The following is a 6,665-nucleotide window of genomic DNA, read 5'->3' as shown; positions in this document are numbered from 1 at the left end:
GACAGAAACCCCTTCCAAGGCCCTTCTGGGAATCAGGAACACGTGCTGTGGTTCCAGCTGCACCTGTGGGAGCAATGGGGAGCGTCAGCCCGTGCTGTGCTGCACTGCTGAGCTGGCAGCACGGTGGATGTGGGCAGGACGTTCTCGGTTTTCCCCAGAGCTGGGGCCTGCAGGCACCTTGCCGCCCCTTGGCACAGGCTGTGCCACCCAACAAAGCCCAGCAGGCCGGGAGGAGAGCCCGGGGCCAGCAGGAAGCTGAGAGAAGGCCCTGCTCTAGAACTGAGGGAGTTCCACCGAAAGCAAACAAAGATGGCAACTTGAAGACATTCCCACTGTGCTCAAAGTTTCTGTGAGAAGACTAAGATGTGAGTTTGTCAAAAATCCCAGGAAATATCTGGGAAAAGGTTTTATGTACGTTGGTTGTGACTGTCCTGGCGGGACGTTATGATGCTTGTATCCCCATTCATCTGTTCTGTGCCTTTAAGACTGTCTCTGAAGAGTGAAAGTTTTGTATGGGTTTCTCTTATCAGGGACACAGAGATGGGCAGTACAAAGCGCTTTTTTCACTTCTTGATTTTGGCTTGCTGCTTTGCTTGCTGTCTCGCTGCTCCTGCTTTTGCTTGCTCTTGCTTCTGCTTATTAGCTAGTTCTAGCTAAACAGTCCAAATTCCTTCCTTGACTGTTTCTCCTCTCCTGTTTCTGTGACCATCTCGAACCTGCTCTGGACTGAGACTTGGGAACACCGAGGGTTTGCACCATTTGGCTGCAGCAGCTGCCCCAGTGCCGGAGGGACTAATAGAGTAAGCACCCCCGGAAGAGACTTTCTGATTTTGTCATCTTTCTCAGAGTGGTGTCATCTGTTATTGTTCATTTTGTGTGCTGGGGGTGCTGTGCCTGTTAAATAAACAGGTTCTTCCCACTTCTCTCTGAGAAATTTTTTCCCAAACCAGTTGGGGGGAGGGGCCATGTGGGTTTGCTTTCTGGAGGGGCCCTCCTTTGGAGGTTCTCTACCAAATTTGCCCTAAACCAGGACAAAATATTGGTGCCCAACGTGGTTCCACCCCTTATCCCCATATCATCAACATACTACTACACATCATGCATTATTCATACAAAATTTCCATCTGTTCCCACAAAATTTACAAGCAATACCCATCATGCCTTCATCACATCCCCACAATGGACCACTGAATCCAGGCCCTATATTACAGAGCTGCAGGATTCCCCCCTTTCATTTTACTCCCTTAGGTGAGAACGGTCAGTGCAGGGACCCTGAGATGTGCAGCTCTGTGAGCAAACCATATTATCTCTTGATGTTTCTACTGGCAGGAAGAAGTCTGGGCTAAATACCTTGATTTTTGTGTAACAGTGTATTCAGTGAAAAGTCACTTAAGGATGTGGTTAATTAAAAAGGACTCTTGTTCCTGCCTTTAGACTTCAACCTCAGATGTTTCCCCACTGCTCACCCTTGATAATGAACCACTCCTTAATGGGCTTGGATATGCTTAGGGAGACATTGAGAGCAAGGTGGCTCTTAGGGAAGCTGTGTCTCAAAAGGACGTGTGCTGTGTTGCTATCCTTGAACAATCTCATTTCAGTAAAGCCAAAAAAAGAAGAAATAGAGTGAGACACTGCCTTAAGTGTCTGAAGACAACTTCTACAGTATTGCTGCAGATTTGAAAGAGGTCTTTCAAAGAACAAACCAGAACAGATGGTATTTCCTCCTTTTGAAGGTCTTTGAAAGACCTTCAAAAAACAAACCAGAATAGACTGAGGAAATACACTGGCAAAAAGAGGATGCACAGGACTCTGCCCCAGATGACCATTTGGGACCTTTGCCTGAGAAAGACGCAGCTCAGGAGACGGGAGCTTTCAAGTTTTCCTTCTTTGGAGGCACAGAGGAGTTGGGTATCAAAGAAGGCAACAGCAGAACCCTTCTAACAGTGCCATTGCTAAGGAAGAGCTTCTGGCAGGCACTGTAAGGCAATATGGTGTAAAGAAGGTCAGGATGCAGGGGATTTTCAGCAGCAGAAGTCAGTAATTAGGCAGAAGCATTTTGATCTTTAGTTCTGCTTGCCAGGGCTGTGGTAGATTAATGAGAGGTACCTCATGCTTGCATCTCAGGAATTCTGAAAGGCATGCTTTGAGAAGGCATTGCGGTTTTTGCTGAGGGGTGAAAAAGCTTGTTCTCATGCCCTGAATTCCTCAAACAGGGAAAAAGGTGACACACCAGTCATATCAAGTTTCATAGGACCTCACAAGGCTTTTAAGGAAATGTGCGTTAATGTAGAGGGAGGAGCAAAGTCCGAGAGCTGGCCCCAAGATCCATGAACATTCTGTTTGTTACTGAATTCTACTCTTGGACCTTTAGAAAAAGGAAATGGAATGACACATGACCATTGGGGTGTCCTAACCTTAGATAAAATGAAATGAAGATGAAACAACATTAACTCGAGTCCCGGTCATGTAGGAGAGAAAAGAAACCCCGTGAAGTTATCCCAAAATATTAAAAAACCCAATGCAACAGCACAAAGCAATGAGCCCCCCAGACTTGTGCTGAACTGAGAAGGTATTCAGTGTCTTCTGAATGCAATGAGAAATGTTTAAGAATACATAAGGGTTCCCTGGAACAAAGTGGAAAATACTGGAGCCGACATGTAGCTTAGAAAGTCTGGCAGGGTCAGATTCTGTCCTTCCTAAATCTCTCTTCTCCACTGTAAGGATTTCAGGTGAAAGGAGGAATTTTTCCTGACCAGTAGAGGAATAATCTGGTTTTGGCTTTTTTTCTCTATTGGTGCTGTCATTGCAGAGCCTTACACACTTGGGACAATAAAGCCGGTAAAAGCCACATGGCAAGAGGATCCAGGTTTCCAGGACAGCAGTTCTGAGGGTGACGATGAGCCTGAGATGTCAGAAATCGAACAGGACTAAGAAATGCAAGTTGCATTTCTCTTTGTTGTCTACTTGGCTGTAGTAGTTGGATGCTGTGGGAATATTAATAGCAGCACTCAGAGAATGGGAAACTGACATTGCACACCTCTGAGCAATGAAAGTCATCTTGGAAAACCGTTTGTGCTGCACAGAGTCAAAACTCCCAGCAGCCCATTGGATGTGAATGTGAATATGGAAAGAAAGAGTAGAGCACAAGAAATTAACTGGGTCATTTTGGTTTGACCAACTCCAAACTGAGTTTGGCCAAAAGCCCAAGACACAGTCAGTTTTCTCTTTAAAAGAGGGTTTTGTAAAATAAAAAGCTCTATTCGGTTCCTAGGGAATAAAGCTTTTCAATGTATGCCATTTCTCTAAAGCACTACATGTTTTACTTGTGTTCATGGAATTTGATAGTACAATTTAGGATGCTCAAATCCCTTTGTCCTTTTCTAGGTTTCTTTCTTTACCCCGCATAGAAAGTGCTAGAGCTTTTTTCTTCTCCAAAGATGATGAATGCCTAAGAGGTATGACAGAATTTCTTTACCCTCTTTTATATTTTTTTCCTTTTAAACCCTTCCTGTAATTCAGTGAGGAGGAAAAAATGCTGCCTAGTTATCAAAGTTTCTAGTGTCCTGGTTTAGGACAAATTAGGGGGAAATCTCCAAAAGGGAGCCCCCCAAAACAAAACAAACCTCCAACCACCCCTCCCCCAACACCAGGTTCGGGAAGGAATTCCTCGGAGGAGCAAAGTGGAAAACAAAACCTATTTATTTACAAGTAACAGAAAGAACACTCCCCAACACAAGAAAAGAAAAGGGACCAGACTGTGTTGTGAGGGCGCCGAGCTTCTGTCGCAGGCTTCGGGTGTCCTGGAGCTCTCAGGCCAGGTCCGGAGCTGGTCCAGTATCTTCAGGGGAGGGTAAGAAAGAGAGAACAAAAGAAAAGGGAAAAAAGAAAAAAAAACCAGCGCAAAAAAAAAAGCAGAAAGCAAGCAAGCAAGCAAGCAAGCGGCTAGCAAAGCCAAGCAGCAAAACCAAAAGCAAAAGTGCCTGGGCACACCCCCCCCCCCCTCTCCCCATCCGGCCACAGCAAGACGGCTGGGGGGGGGCGGGGGGGGGGGAAGGCACAGCTGCCAGACACAACACACGATATTGGGATAAAGGCTGAAGGCTGTCACCCCACGACATCTAGTCAAAATTTGCCACCCACACTTGTGATCCAAGTTGTGGCAGAATCCCGTGAGAAAGTCCTGGCAAAACAAAGGCCAAAACTTCTGGCTTTCTTTTCTTTCAGACAATTACCGAATAGGAATCTGGAATTTTACAGTTTACCAAAAATTTAGTTACTTGACAGGTTATGTAGAAGTTTTGGATCCTTTCAGGTATTTAAATCATCTTTATCTTTTTCCTCTCTTTCTGGTGTTACCATTAGGAATGTTGAGTGTTCTTGTCAGCCACATATGTCCCTGTGGTTCTTTGTCCTAATGAATCTGGGGCTTTCTCTTCTGAATCCAGTGAATTTTGTATTTAGAAACAAAGAAAACAACATCCAAAGCAAACATGCACAGTCCCCTAAAACCTGCACAGGCCACCAAAACAATTGCTGGTTAGATTTTGTAGAATAGAGTCTTAAGCTTAAAGGATGTGCCTTCCATGAGATTGATTCCATAACTCTGCTGAAATGCACTGCTGTGTTCACACAGTTTCCGGCCTGCAATCTTCCAGGCAGCCTGATTTACAAGGTGTGTTGAAATGGAGAGCTTAGGCCTCAGCAGGCCTCAGTTCTGGGGGAAGATGTAGCGTGCTGGTGCTGAGCTTCTAATGCAACAGCAGCAATTTCAGTGCAATTCAGGTTGCAGCATGGTGAGGAAAAGTGCTGCTGCCTTTGATTGTTCTTAGCACAGCAGGCGGCAGTAGGGAACATTTCTGCTGGAGCTAAGGTGTGATGGGGGCAGGAGAACAGGAAGGATGTGAGAATTGATTTCTGATTTTAGTGCTGTGTTGGTCAAGGTTGTTAGAAGCAGCAGCGCAATCACAAGTGCTTAAGGCTATTAATTGGATGTTTCTTTTGGGCAGAGGATCCACAGTTATTTTGTAGATTAGTAGAAGCCAGTGAAGAAAAAGAGGGTTAGGAAGACAGATGTAGATTATTGCTTGAGGTGAGTATGGAACATCTGTTCCCTGGTAAGTCTAGGTGAAAGCTGAGCATGGGGACGGATTGCAGGTATGAATGTGCATGCAAAATTAAGTCAGGACCTCGAGAAGAGCTTCGAATTTGTAATGAACAGGGAAGAGAAGTTTTGTAGTGTAGCGGTGTGTATAACATCATGTTGTGTGGTCCAGTCAGGTAAACCACTACATCTTTGTGTGTTACAGGAGCAACTACATAAGTGTATGTAAGAATAGTGAATGTAGAGATTTCTCCTCATAGTGCATTCAGGAACTTCTCTGAAGAATTTGTTAGATTTTCATTATTTTCTGGAATGCCAAAGGAAGCATTAGGATACCCTATAGGAAGTGCAAGCAAACCAATAAAGTTTTTACTGATTAGAAGCGAGTCACGTTTGTTCCTTGAAAATGTTGCCAAACAAGGTTACTTTGAAAATCCTTTCGAAGGTCTAACAGGGATCAATATCAGCAAAGGCTGTTAGGCCGTGTTCGGGAGCTGGGGCTGAGGCTCTCATACCCTGGGGAGCTACGGGAAAGCTCCAGGCCTGAGTGTGCGGCCAGGCCGGGGCCATTGAGCTGCAGCCCATCCCTGGTGGATGCAAGGGCAAGCAGGAATGCCAAGGGACGCCAGGGCCGGGCCAGGCCAGGCCAGAGCAGTGCCCCCAGCCCTCCAGGAGCGGATGGGCTCTGCCAAGCCCAGCCTGGGCACTGCCCCCAGCCCAGGAACAGGCGGGTGCTTTGCCCGAGGGCTGGACCCAGAGCAGCAGAGCTGTCACAGCCCCAGCTGGTTCTGGCCTGCATGAGGCCCGAGCAGGGCCCGTGGGTGCCCTGGGATGTGCTGGAGCAGTTGCCAGGGCCTGGGCAGGCACAGGGCTCAGCCTCTGCACGGTGACACAGCATGCAGGCTGCAGGGGACAGAGCCAATGGCACCGGGCACGAGCAGCTCTGCGGGGCTCTGAGCCTGCAGCAGCATCAGCCCCAAGGCTGCTCTGTCCCTGCCTGGCTGATGGGCAGGAATGGAGGCCTTGCAGAGCAGGGGCCATTGTGGGCATGGCTGTCCCAGGAGCTTCCCCCTGGCCCTGCTGGGCCCCACTTGGGCAGGAAGGAGGCTCCCAGCCCCGGCATGGCTGAGCAGCTCCTGCCTCCCCCTGCCTCTGCTCTGATCCCCACGCTGCCTGCTGCCACAAGAGCACCTGGGCCAGGCTGTCACAGGGCTGCTTTGCCCTCACCTGGCTCTTTGGCACCAGCACCCTCCTGCTTGCTGCCAGACATGGCAGATGTCAGCAGAGTGTCTCTTTCCAGGAATGACGCAGTCACCTCCAGGTGCTGATCCTCTCTTTCTGTGGGATAAACAAGAGCTTGGGGCGCTGCCATGGCAGGGCTTCGCTCAGCTGTAGGCACTACCAGCCCGGCTCTGCCTGGGACTCAGGCAGTGCCACGGCGCACGGCAGCTCTGGCACGGCAGTTCCGGCACTGCAGCCTCGGCCAGCAGCCAGCTCTGCGGGCTGGAAGCCTGCAACGGCCGCACGCTTCTCCCAGAGCCCGAGCAGCAGCTGCACGCTCCCA

This window comes from Zonotrichia albicollis, unplaced genomic scaffold, assembly GCF_047830755.1.
Source record: "Zonotrichia albicollis isolate bZonAlb1 unplaced genomic scaffold, bZonAlb1.hap1 Scaffold_254, whole genome shotgun sequence".
Classification (NCBI taxonomy): domain Eukaryota; kingdom Metazoa; phylum Chordata; class Aves; order Passeriformes; family Passerellidae; genus Zonotrichia; species Zonotrichia albicollis.
Note: the sequence above shows the minus strand (reverse complement) of the source record.